Below are 12497 nucleotides of genomic sequence, written 5' to 3' on the forward strand. Positions count from 1 at the left end.
TCCTCTAATACTGCTCATTATTAGCATTTGTTCTCTTTTTCTTGAGCCCCTGGCTTCGCATATGTGGGTTGGGGCGGAATTAGCTGAAGGCCTCATCTTGTCTGAAGTGGTGGAGGGGATTACAGAGAGAGAGGTGGAGAGTTCACACCTGTCTGATCTCTCTTTGATTCCTCTCTGCGTTCGTTATTACATTACAACTGGAGATTAAGCTGGAAGCCAAGTCGGCCTACTAACCAGGAAAGCCTTCCTGGCCTATGAGAAATAGCTCCGTCATGGTTATTCTACTGTTCAACTTCAAACCAAGGATCTCCTTGTTCAAACAAAATAATAATAAGAGGTTAGGGGTTATGAGAATGACCTAGAATGGATATTTTAATACTGCAAGCTTCAAACTCAGTTTACACTTGATTTAACTTGCCAAAAATGACATGGTATGTCAAAGAAGGTAACAAAGCAGTCACCGAAATCCAAGATCTAGGGCAGCAACAGTACTCGGTCTGGGATTAATGGCAATTCTCTTGGTTGTTCCGGGAGGGTCCTCTTCAGACAGACAACTCTCCCAACAAATCACAAGGCAGACACATCGAAAACAACATTAGCAGGCAAAACATTTGCTGTGGTTTTAGTGAAGGTAGTTGATGCAAACTAGCCACTAGCAAAAATGCCCTCATTAAAAATAACCCCTGTGATCTCCGTCTTACCAGCTACTATGTGTCCAGGGGATGTTAAGATAGGGCAAGAAGTGTAAAAGGGCAAGAAGCGTATAAGGCAGTGACTTAAAAAAGCTGGATGTACCAACGCCACCCTTTCCTCTATGCCAAACTGACGTCGTATACATACCGTACCTCTCCGATTTAGAGGGGTTGGGTTAAATGCGGAAGACACATTTCAGTTGAATGCATTCAGCTGTACAACTGACTTTGTATCCCCCCCTTTCCTTTCCAGACGTGTTAAGATGGATCATTGGTACATTGTGGGAGGCAAGCCGTCTGTCCAGAACAGGGATGGGTAACGCCAGTCATCGGGGCCCTGATTGGTGTCACTTTTGCCCCAGCCCTAGCTAACACACTTGGCTTCAATAATCAACTAATTGTGATTTTCAGTTTAGAACGCAATTAGTTTAATAACCTGTGTTTTCTAGGGATGGGGGAAAAGTGGGACCTCTCTCTGGCCCCCGATGACTGGAGTTGCCCATCCCTGGTCTAGAGAGACAAGTAACAGAGGTTGGAGCTCAGACCACCAGGTGGTGGTCTTGAGTCACTTTGATTCTGGGAGACACTATTGATTGAGAGATTCATGACTCACATTTCTCACAAAAATCTCCTTGCACTTTGCAATTCTAATTCACCCTATGAGGATATTATAGCCTTGGGAAAATGTTCAACGGTGTGTGCATAGAGATGTTGCGGCGTCTTGCTCGCCGACATTGATTTCTCTGTGTTTCACGTAGCCATTCCAGCACCACTTGTGTCCAACACTGCAAACGTACGGCACCGACCGACCACATTGGACTTGTTCAAACAAAGAGTCGACCAGGAGAGCGGTAGCATGTTATGATTGTGGATGGTGGTTAGTGCGTACGCTCCAAGAAACATACAGGCCTGTCTAGCGGGATTGAAAGAGTGGAGGTCTCACCTTCCCTATACCTGCCTTACTCTGTCGTGCAGCAACACCAGTGCACAATAAAACCCACTGTTTCACCCCTTACACATACATTAATGGAGTAAAATAAACTGTTCTGTGTTACTCCCTGTAGACACACACAACTTCATCCAAAGGGCTGGGCCTTCGGACTAAAAAACGTCCATCTGTGGAAACAAGTGATTAGCTGTCACTAAAAATGATTCATGATCAAATTGAATGCGTGCCCTCTTGAAGTTCGAATGCAGTAAGTAAGTGCTATTCTCGTACATGGGCCATCCAATAAGATACAATGAGCCCTTGTTTCTAACGGAGTATTCTGAGTCTGTTGGCGTATGGTCCGATGTCTCCCATGCGCCATCTCAGCATCACTGATCGTCCCCACCCACTAGGACGATGAGATTTGTGGCTCTCATGTTCTTTCTCTTTCGCTTCGTTCTCCCTCTTCTCTGGAGACAAATCACTCATCCCCTCTGCCAGCCAGTAGTATCTGACCTGAAAAGACCTATACTTCCAGTTTCCTGCACTTCTCTTACAAAACCTTTTTCCTCTCTCTTTAGTTTCCTGCCCTTAATCCGTCTAAATCTCAGGGATAACCCAATAGAAGGAGCAGGCTGCCTGCATTAGGCCTTCCCCTTCCCAGGCCTCACTCTGCAGGTGAAATAGGACCTACAGGGGTGGGGACAGCTGTGTGTGTGTGTGTGTGTGTGTGTGTGTGTGTGTGTGTGTGTGTGTGTGTGTGTGTGTGTGTGTGTGTGTGTGTGTGTGTGTGTGTGTGTGTGTGTGTGTGTGTGTGTGTGTGTGTGTGTGTGTGTGTGTGTGTGTGTGTGTGTGTGTGTGTGTGTGTGTGTGTGTGAGAGACAGCGATTATGTGTATGGGTGAGTGTGTGTCTGTTTTACAGAGAGTGAGCACCTGTAGAGGGATTGTGATGTTGACCAGTAGAGTGCTGGCAGTAGAGTGCTGGCACCATTGAGCGCACACATTCCTGTGACCTGCAGCTCACCCTGAGGCACTTGGCAGAACATCATAACAAACTAGCACTGATACAAAGCTTCTGAGAAAGACAGAACCAGCCCCGCTTTTCACAGAAGCCAAGTTCCACCCTTCTGTTTGTCTGGGTGTGACAGTGTGTCTGTTTGTCTGGGTGGTCAGTTGTCGAACTCTAAAATAAACATCAAAAGTCCAGGATGTGTCTAAACTTTAAATTCAGAACTCAAAGCAAACAAAAACATGGAAAATTAAATACTTTATTGAAAAATTATGAAAATATAAATATCCGACCACACCTCAGGTCAAACAGTTTCAATGTACATTTGCATTACCTCCAATACGTCCATAGGAAGTGACTGCATTACATATCTGTCATCCAAAAAGAGAGCTTTCGGTCACCGCCAATGACACAGAGTGGGAGGGACCTTTGCCAGTTTATACCTGCCCCCACCGTGGCTGATCCAATCATCACGGGCTGCAACAACACCACCATATAAACATAAGAAACCAGGTCCAGGAAGCACGTTATGTTATCCTTACTTCCAACACTCTTACTGAACATTATTCCCATACTTTTATTACTCAGAAACTGACACACTGTGTAAATGCAAACAGCCAAACACACAAGTCACTGACCTGCGGGTGACCCAGGTGATGCACTAGTAACTGACTGCTGATCTTGCCTGGACATCCTGTTGTGGAGAAGAGATTCTCATTGACCCGAGAACACCTGGAAGACCATGACACCCGTGGTTACAGTAATTGCCATCACCATTATCACCATCACCACAGCCATTAACACGGACGTCATCGGCAGCAGCGGTATCAGCCAGACAACCACAACATGCATCACAATACTCTGAAGGTCAGAGTAATTGGAAGCATTCAGGATCCTTGGGACATTCCTACCCTAAACCCTTACCTTAACCATTTAACATATCAATTTCAATGTGGGAGGGACATCCCAATGATACCAGATAGAAATTACCTTGGAAGCATGGACAAAGCAGTTATCTGAAGTTTCCTGCTCGTTCTACATGGGCAGGCCTCTTCTCTTGTGGGTAACTACAAACAGACAAATAACTATTAACAAAAACCCATGCCTTCATATGGTAGTGTTACACAGTATGTAACTGAGGTGATGGGTAACCTTGTCTGAGACATTAAGACTTGTGTTAGCTCTTGGGGCTAACAAAGTATTTTGGCGTGCTAGAGACCCGGTTTCAAACCCAGTCGGTCACAAGCATCTGTCCTGCCACTCACCTGGAGCGGGTAATATCCCAGATGACCCAGTCGCTGCCCGTCACCGCGCCCACCTTGATGGTGTTGGCGAGGCACCAGTCGGCCGACATGAGTGGCGACTGGCCGCAATCCAGAGAAAGAATGGCTTGCTGGGTAACCAGGTCATAGAAGCGGATCGTCCCTTCTTCTCGGCCACCATCAGCTGTACAGAGGATCAAGGTTTAGTATGGCGAGATCTTTTCACTCAACTAGATATTTTCACTCCCACACTAATCTTTTCACTCTCACACTAGATCTTTTCACTCTCACAAGAGATCTTTTCACTCACACACTAGATCTTTTCACTCTCACACTAGATCTTTTCACTCTCACACTAGATATTTTCACTCCCACACTAGATCTTTTCACTCACGCACTAGATCTTTTCACTCTCACAAGAGATCTTTTCACTCACACACTAGATCTTTTCACTCTCACACTAGATCTTTTCACTCTCACACTAGATCTTTTCACTCTCACACTAGAGCTTTTCACTCCCACACTAGATCTTTTCACTCTCACACTAGATCTTTTCACTCCCACACTAGATATTTTCACTCTCACACTAGAACTTTTCACTCTCACTAATTATTTAAACTCTCATTATGAAACTGGAATGCACTGTTACTGAGAGGCCATCTGGCATGAAAGGGAGAGGGGGTGTGCTCAGGGGAAATGAACCGTTTAAGGACTGTAAGAAAATTATTCTCCTGTCCTCAACTACCCGTTTAGAAAACAACCTCAGACAGGAAGTCTGCGATTCAAACAAACAACCCGGTCCGAAGCTTCAGATAAAACAGGTCCTGTCAAAAATGAGAAATTATCAAGTCCAAAAAACAAAATTAATAAGCACTCAATTAGCTGTGCTGGAGTGGGACGCGCGGCAATGCTAAAAATAGCTTCCGGAGTCCAGCCACCCCCTGTGTGGGGAGAGGAGATGACGCGCAGCACAGCGCAGGCAGACGCCTTGGTGCTGACTGCACACAAAACAAAGGATTACACACGCTAATGGCAGCTAAAAATATGAAAAACAACAAAGACATCATGGCTGGCTGGCTGGCTGTTTTTGTCTCACAGGATCCATGTCAAAAAAGTTACAAGCTTCCATCCAAACCCATCTTTCCCCAGGCGTCTGTGAGACTCTCTTCGGGAATGTACTCTAATGAGTGAGCAGCACACACCAGGCCTGTAGTGATGCCAGTGTTTTTATGAAAGCACGTAATGCCTGTGTGTAATTTATCTAACTTCTGTCAGTTGTCCAAGAGATGCGCACATAGAGCCTCACTAGCACTGCCCTTCTTTCAGGGAAAAAGGGATCTTGGTTGTAATCTCCCTCTTGAGCTGTGAAGACAGGCGGGTGGGGCCCTGCGCTGACGAGCGAGAAGGCCGAGGACACAAGGCAAACGTGCGCCCGGATGTAATAAATCACTTGGAGAGGACAGGCTGCTCCCGAGACCAGGATCTACTCTTCAACCACATTTGAGAGTCCTCCTCAGCGAACACAAGGCCTCGTATCTAACAGAACATTCCCCTGAACCAGGGAGGAATAAACTTGCAAGTGGTTAAAAATGTTTTTTAAAGGACTGTATGGTTGGGACCGATGTGAATGTGTTGACTGATGAGGTCATGCAGAAGACATCTAATAAAGACCCAAAGCCTGTCTAAATGTCAAACATGTTGGAGAGATGTCTGCAGAGTCGCGGCGGAGAGGATATGATTTTGCCCCATCCCAGATGAAGACCTCATTAAACAAACACAACTTTTCCTGTGTCTTCCCTGCAGGGGATAAAACATTTCTCCATGAGAGCTTTTGCTTCTTGACACAACACAGAAGTCAGAATGGCCCTGTGTAGAGTGCGGTGCAGACCCTCCTCCATAGACCATGAGCGAGGTTGGAAACCTCAGACCACAGCAGACAAACAAGCATAAACCCTCTGTTCTCAGACCACTCGCCAAGCAGAGTTCAATCGCACGCTACGCCGCATCCGGCCAAGTTGTGGTCCACCACTTTGCCCTTCAAATGGGGAAAGATTCTTATTTAAAAAATGTTTCAATGTAATCCTTGCTGAACAAGGTGAAAGGGGGCAAGAAACAAGACTGAGACCACCACTGACAAAGAGATGTGTAACTGCATAACACTACAGCTGACGTGACATCAAGCAATAACACTGGGCTTCGTGTACAATAGAGTTGAAAGGCGAGACTGCATTTGAAGTCTGTGTGTAGATGTGAGTGAGACAACAGCAGCCGCACCTTTTCATTTTGGTCAACGGTTTCCAAATGAGCGGAGGAAATGGGAAACGTAGTGTGCACCGTGTGAACTAAATTATGAGAGTGTGCAGGGTAAATAACCTTGGCGACTCTCGGCAGAACGAGGGTTGTGAAAGACAAACAGTAATCACACCTCAGAGCCACACAGGGGAGTCCAGGCAGAGGAGCACAGCACGCCGTCCTCCTCTCCTCAAAACCACACCAACATCCATCTTGATCAGACCTGCTCAAGTGTCTTGAACAATAACACGTTCTTTAGCAGACATTTGGACTGTTGAAATAATTATCTCGGCCATTTGTCATTTTTATTGGATCAGTTTGCTCCTCTCGCTAGAGTTGATGATGGGATCCCCTAGAACAGAGCAGAAAGAAAGTGTGAGAACATGAGAAGAAAATGAGAAACGAGGAGATGAAAGACTGGGATGTTGTAGAGTGGACATGGACATACTAACTGACAGATAGCTTGACTGACGGGCTAGAGTGGGGAGAAAGGCTCAAACTGTTGTGATAACGCCTCAGAAATACTTCCCAAACGGATGTCACACAGAGTAGATCACACACACAGAGTAGATCTCGCACATCAAATAGTTGCAGCAGGTGTCTCTGTTCAAGCCCCTTGAGTAAGCTGTATTCTGCTGATCCATGTCAACACGAAACCAGAGCTGGCTGAAGTGAGGAATCCATCTCACACAACAGAAACATACCTACTGCAAATCCAACTGAAAGCTATGAGACACAATGGGAGCCGAGCCCAGAGAGGTTGGGACCTCTGGCAGACACTCTGACCTCAGTGGGAGGCTGTGACCTCCTTCTAGCTGCTACAGGTGGCCTCTCCGGCTGGAGTAGAGTTCCCACGCAGGAAAGGACAGGGCTGACAAAGAACAAAGCAGAGTTATGGTAGGACAACTTGCCAAGTGTACGAACACGCACGCAAGTAGAGAAGCCGGTCCACTGTTCTTTTCTCTCACCCTATCAGGGGTCTCAGTTTGTGTGGGCTGCCTGGAAGGCCCCTCTCCTGTTAACTTGATCTTTCCCTAGTTCCACCCCACTCTTTCTCCTGCGTCCCATATTTTCTCAACGTGACAGAAGTTAAATCTTTCTGCAGATGGAGCCGAGAGAGCGTACCCCTGTTTTCTCTGGCCAGACCATTATAGAGGGAGGCTGAGGGAGAACTGTGAGCTGATGTTTCTCGCAGTAGCAGAGCTTCATCACCAGCCCTAGCGGAGGCCTCTCTCTCCCCACAGCCCTCATCCTAACCAACACTTTAGAGCATTTAGGCAGGCCGGAAGGAGATTGAGGAGATAATTCAACCATGGCCTGTATTTGATGACTGGAAGTGTAACTGCGAGCTTCAGGCTCCTGAAATTATGAGTTTATGAATAGAAGCAGATGTTTCAGGTGTGTTTCTCATCCAGGGAGCTTTGGGTTTAAAGATGGATATGAGAGACGTGCTCTTTCAGGCTCTAGCGGAGAGAAAAGTAGGGGCCAGTCATTCATTTCTAAGTTGCTAACTTGATTAAACGTTCTCCCCCCATCAATCACTGGTCAAACAATAAGAGCTCACATTGTGTGGGAAGGAGCAAAGAGGGAGTAGGATTTGGGCCAGGCTTTCGCCCTGTCTAGACCCTAGCAACAACCCTAGTTACTAAGGTAACAGGAGGACCCTCAGGTTCAGTGGAGGCTGCTGAGGGGAGAACGGCTCATAGTAATAGCCGGACCGGAGCTAATGGAATAGCAAACACCTGGAAACCATGGATTTGATACCATTCCACTGATTCTGCTCCAGTCATTACCATGAGCTCGCTCTCCCAAATTAAGGTACCACCAACCTCCTGTGCCCAGGTTACCCCTTTGGCTAACAACACACTCTTTCCTTCCTTGCTCCACTACCTAGCTACTGATTGATAGGCCACATTGGGGGACCTTGTTAAGAGTCAACCCTAAGGAGGGGAACAACCTCCACCAGTACCACAGCTAATTGGATTTCCATATTTAACCAATTACTTTAAAAAGCTGGAGAAGCGGCTGTGTGCTTACGCACGGCAACACCGGGGTGTGTTGTGCTAAGCATTGGGTTTCATTTTGGAAACACAGTCAGGACGTTCTGCACCATTAACAGAGAACAGAACACAGATCCAAGAGCTGGGGGAAGACACACTCTCACACACTCATATTATTCTTGCTGAATGAGACCGGGAGGAGGTTCGGACTGACCTGCATGTATGGTCATCGCTGACCGAAGCCATTTGTTTCCCCTCCGTGGGTTCAAACACTAAGTGGTTGATGTAGCTGGTGTGACCCTCCATCACCTAGACAACCACACATACATCGCCACAGAAGATACAATTAACAAAACTCTGCATTTGATGCGAGCCTCCCATAGACTGTATGACAGTTCCCTGGCTCCTTGTGTGCGCTGGGTTCTTGATTAGGCTAATATAAAAGCCATTCACTAAGTGCCTACTGTCAGTGTGCTATATACAAACAGTTTGTTTTAAAGAAACCAGATGCCAACTGAACTGACAGGTGCAGTAGTTCCAGTGGGATCTAGTCGTGAGGGCAGGGGCACCAGTACTCTACCTTGACTTCATGTTGATTCTGAAGATCTGTCTGCTGTCTGCTGCAGCAGTGCAAAATCTGGTGGGAAAGACGGAGTGAGAGAGAAAAACATAAACAAAGAAAGAGAACATCAAAACAGAGCCCATCCTACTATAAGACATGCGTACACACACTCGGGCACACGTACATGTCTATGCGTGTGTCTGACTGCACTGCAGCCCGGGCTGACACCTTTGGATGTGTGTGTGTGTGTGTGTGTGGTAAAGACTTGGACATGGATCAATGGAAACACTGCCAGGGAGATTCTAATTGCGAAGATAAACATGGAGAAAAACAAAAGATTCCTCACGCCATCTGAGCATTTCTAACACCTGGGAGATGACTTTGCCTCTAATCAGTCGTAGTATATACCAGCGCCTGCAATTACACTAACTCACTTATGACAAGAAAAACACACATATCGCAAGCAAAACACACATATTTCAAGAAAAACAGACGCATTTTCACACATTTGCAGTCGCAGGAACAGACGGATTTGGCATAATGTCACGATACACAGCCAGAATATTCCCCCAAGCAACTGGTACAGGTGATTATACCAACAACTGATACATAGCCTAGTAGTCAGTGAATTGTGGAGGGCATTTCACCCTTCTTTCAACTCAATTTCTAGGCATTGCCAAAGATTTATCATCAAACCTCTAATTCAATACATACTTCACAGTCTTGCAATATGAACTAGCTATCTAGATTTAGCCTACACTGCAGGACTATTATCAATGAAAGAACAGGTGCCAAGTGGGAGAACATTTCATCATGAGACAATCTTCAAAGACTTGTCAATGTCACAGGGTTGACTAATGACTGGGTCTGTTTCGGCCCTGAGCTGATGCTGGGGAAGTGTTCCTGACAGTTCCCCAGAATCTACCTAGAGGTTGCTGACTTGACCTCACATGGCTGGCCTGGTAGAATCTGGGAGCCTCCCAGCGTAAGCCCCCTACCCCCCCCTCCTAGCACCCTTGCCGGCCCCTGCCTCAGGCACGCCCGTGAGAACACTGCTTTTCCTGGAAGGCATAACTACGTGCAAAACTAAGGGGAGGGACGAAACTTGAGAGGGGGAGCCATCAGTGTAATAACACGTGCGCACGTCACACGCCGGCCCCAGGGCCCTGCAGACTTAACCACGGAAGGTCAGGAAGTATCACTGCCTTTCCCTTTCAATTAAAGCAACTTGGAAACATCTCCTGCGGGATTACAGCATTCCCATCCACCATTCCAATTAAGAGGAAAACCTTGCTTTCTATGTAATAACGTTCAACATCCTTTTTTAAAAATCAAACCACACCTGAAATAACTGGGTTGGTATTCCACCACAGACAAGAATACAGCTGGGCCAAGACTACTGAGGGTTTCATACCACTGACTGACACAGAGTTGGTGTAGATGGATGATCCAGAGACATATTTAGGTAAATATATGGCTCTGGGATAAGCAGGTGGTCCAGCCATACATACTTACACGTACCCGACGTTCACAAGACACAGGCCTCAATGTTCTTAGAACTTCTAAGCAAACAGCTGGAGGCAGGACTTTCTCCTATGGAGCTCCATTGTTATGGAATGGTCTGCTGATCCATATGAGAGATGCAGAAACGGTCTCAACCTTTCAGTCTTTACTGAATACTCATCTCTTCAGTGGGTCCTATGATTGAGTGTAGTCTGAAACCAGGGGTGCGAAGGTGAACAGCAACGCATTGGAGTGATGAACCACCCTTGCTGTCGCTACCTGGCCGGCTCCCCTCTCTCCACCGGGATTCTCTCCACTGTCCCTATTACGGGGGTGAGTATGGCTTGCTAGTGCTCTCCCATGTCGTTAGTCAGAGGGGTGGATCACGTCTTGCCAGGCTCGTTTCGCTATAATTGACTTGAGTGGGTTGAGTCACTGATGTTATCTTCCTGTCTGGTCTTGTGCCTCCTCGGGCTCGTGTGGTGGGGGAGAACTTTGCGGGCTATACCCCGCCTTGTCTCAGGGTAGTAAGTTGGTGGTCTGTTGATATCCATCTGGTGGTGTGGAGGCTGTGCTTTGGCAAAGTGGGTGGCCCTGTCTGGGGGTATCGTGGGACAGGGCCACAGTGTCTCCCGACCCCTCCGTCTCAGTCCCCAATATCTATGCTGCACTAGTCTGCCAGGGTGGGTCTGTCCTATCTGATGTTTTTCTCCTGTCTTATTGGAGTCCTGTGTGGTTTCCCTCTCGCCCTCTCCTGCTTGCTTGCTCTTTGGGGTTTTAGGCTGGGTTTCTGTATAAGACCTTTGTGACATCTGCTGATATAAAAATTTTACATAGAGAGATTAAGAGAGAAAAAAGTAGCGCAGCTTCAACTCACAGCGGTGGCTGGTCCAAATAACCAACTAACCACGTCATCAGTCTGCACCATGATGAGCTGAATCAGGTGTTACTTACTGCAGGGCACTCCAGGACCAGACACCCTGATGTAAAGACAGAAGACAGCTGTAAGAACTAAAAGGTTTAAGGTAGGCTACCTGATGAGTTGGGGCAGCTTGTCCAGCCGAGACTCAGGGCTCCATGCGAGGCAATCCATACGTAACGCATGATGGAAAACACGCAGTGTGGTGAATTCAACCCCCTCTACCTCCATGTCCTCCTCCTGCTCAACCAGTAGTTCAAGTCACACATACAGCAGTGGTTTACATCACACATGGAACCAAAACACTGGCTCAATTCCTTGTGTCCCCTATCCATGCCTCCTCAGAGAGGAACCTTGGGTGGATCTTCTCTTCTGATCCCTTTTGAGAAGGGAGGCTAGAAAAGAGGACATGAGGAAGAGGAATCTGGCAGGCTACCACTCACCTGGAAGCGGCAGGTGCCTACAACCACATATTCAAATAAAATAAAATGTTATTTGTCACATACACATGGTTAGCAGATGTTAATGCGAGTGTAGCGAAATGCTTGTGCTTCTAGTTCCGACAATGCAGTGATAACCAACAAGTAATCTAATTAACAATGCCAAAACTACTGTCTTATACACAGTGTAAGGGATAAGGAATATATACATAAGGATATATGAATGAGTGATGGTACAGAGCAGCATACAGTAGATGGTATCGAGTACAGTATATACATATGAGATGAGTGTGTAGACAAAGTAAACAAAGTGGCATAGTTAGTGGCTAGTGATACATGTATTACATAAGGATGCAGTCGATGATGTAGAGTACAGTATATACATATGCATATGAGATGAATAATGTAGGGTAAGTATATATATACATTATATAAGGTAGCATTGTTTAAAGTGGCTAGTGATATGAATTAACTGAACATGAATTAACATGTCTTTCTGTGGTAGTCACTGAGGAAATTACTGTAGGGAGTGACAATAAGATAATCATGAGATCAGAACTTTCCTAAATGCAAAACCAGTCATATAGATCCCTTGCTACAAATCGACTAGGAGGGAGATATACCAGAAGAGCAGACTTCTCCAGTTTTTCTAGGAAGGGTGCGGTGAAACACCCATGTGGGTCAGTGGGGGTTGTTTAGATGGAAGCTTTTTAAATGTGTGAAAGGTCATAGGTGACAGCTGTCACAGTGATCACATAATGGGACATCATTCTTGTTGTTGTACTGACATCATGTAGGCTGTATGTTCCCAAACTTTTTCACTCAGACCCTGCTTCCAGCATTGGGCAACAACCCACGTCCATTTCTATGGGCACAAGCACTGTTCACA

At 46.4% G+C, this 12497-nt stretch overlaps 1 long non-coding RNA gene across 3 annotated transcripts; it reads right to left on the reverse strand.

Moving 5' to 3' along the window:
* Nucleotides 1-2869: 2869 nt before the first annotated feature.
* Nucleotides 2870-9598, reverse strand: LOC123994964. Of its 3 annotated transcripts, XR_006831759.1 has the most exons (7): nucleotides 8765-9598; nucleotides 8399-8493; nucleotides 6318-7055; nucleotides 3896-4076; nucleotides 3621-3697; nucleotides 3269-3362; nucleotides 2870-3107 (listed from the first exon to the last, which is right to left on the reverse strand). It is a non-coding gene; the product is annotated as an uncharacterized LOC123994964 (long non-coding RNA). The 3 variants fall into 3 exon arrangements; XR_006831760.1 differs by having other exon boundaries at nucleotides 3896-6536; XR_006831758.1 differs by having other exon boundaries at nucleotides 3896-7055.
* Nucleotides 9599-12497: the final 2899 nt, after the last annotated feature.

This window comes from Oncorhynchus gorbuscha, linkage group LG14, assembly GCF_021184085.1.
Source record: "Oncorhynchus gorbuscha isolate QuinsamMale2020 ecotype Even-year linkage group LG14, OgorEven_v1.0, whole genome shotgun sequence".
Taxonomy (NCBI): Eukaryota; Metazoa; Chordata; class Actinopteri; order Salmoniformes; family Salmonidae; genus Oncorhynchus; species Oncorhynchus gorbuscha.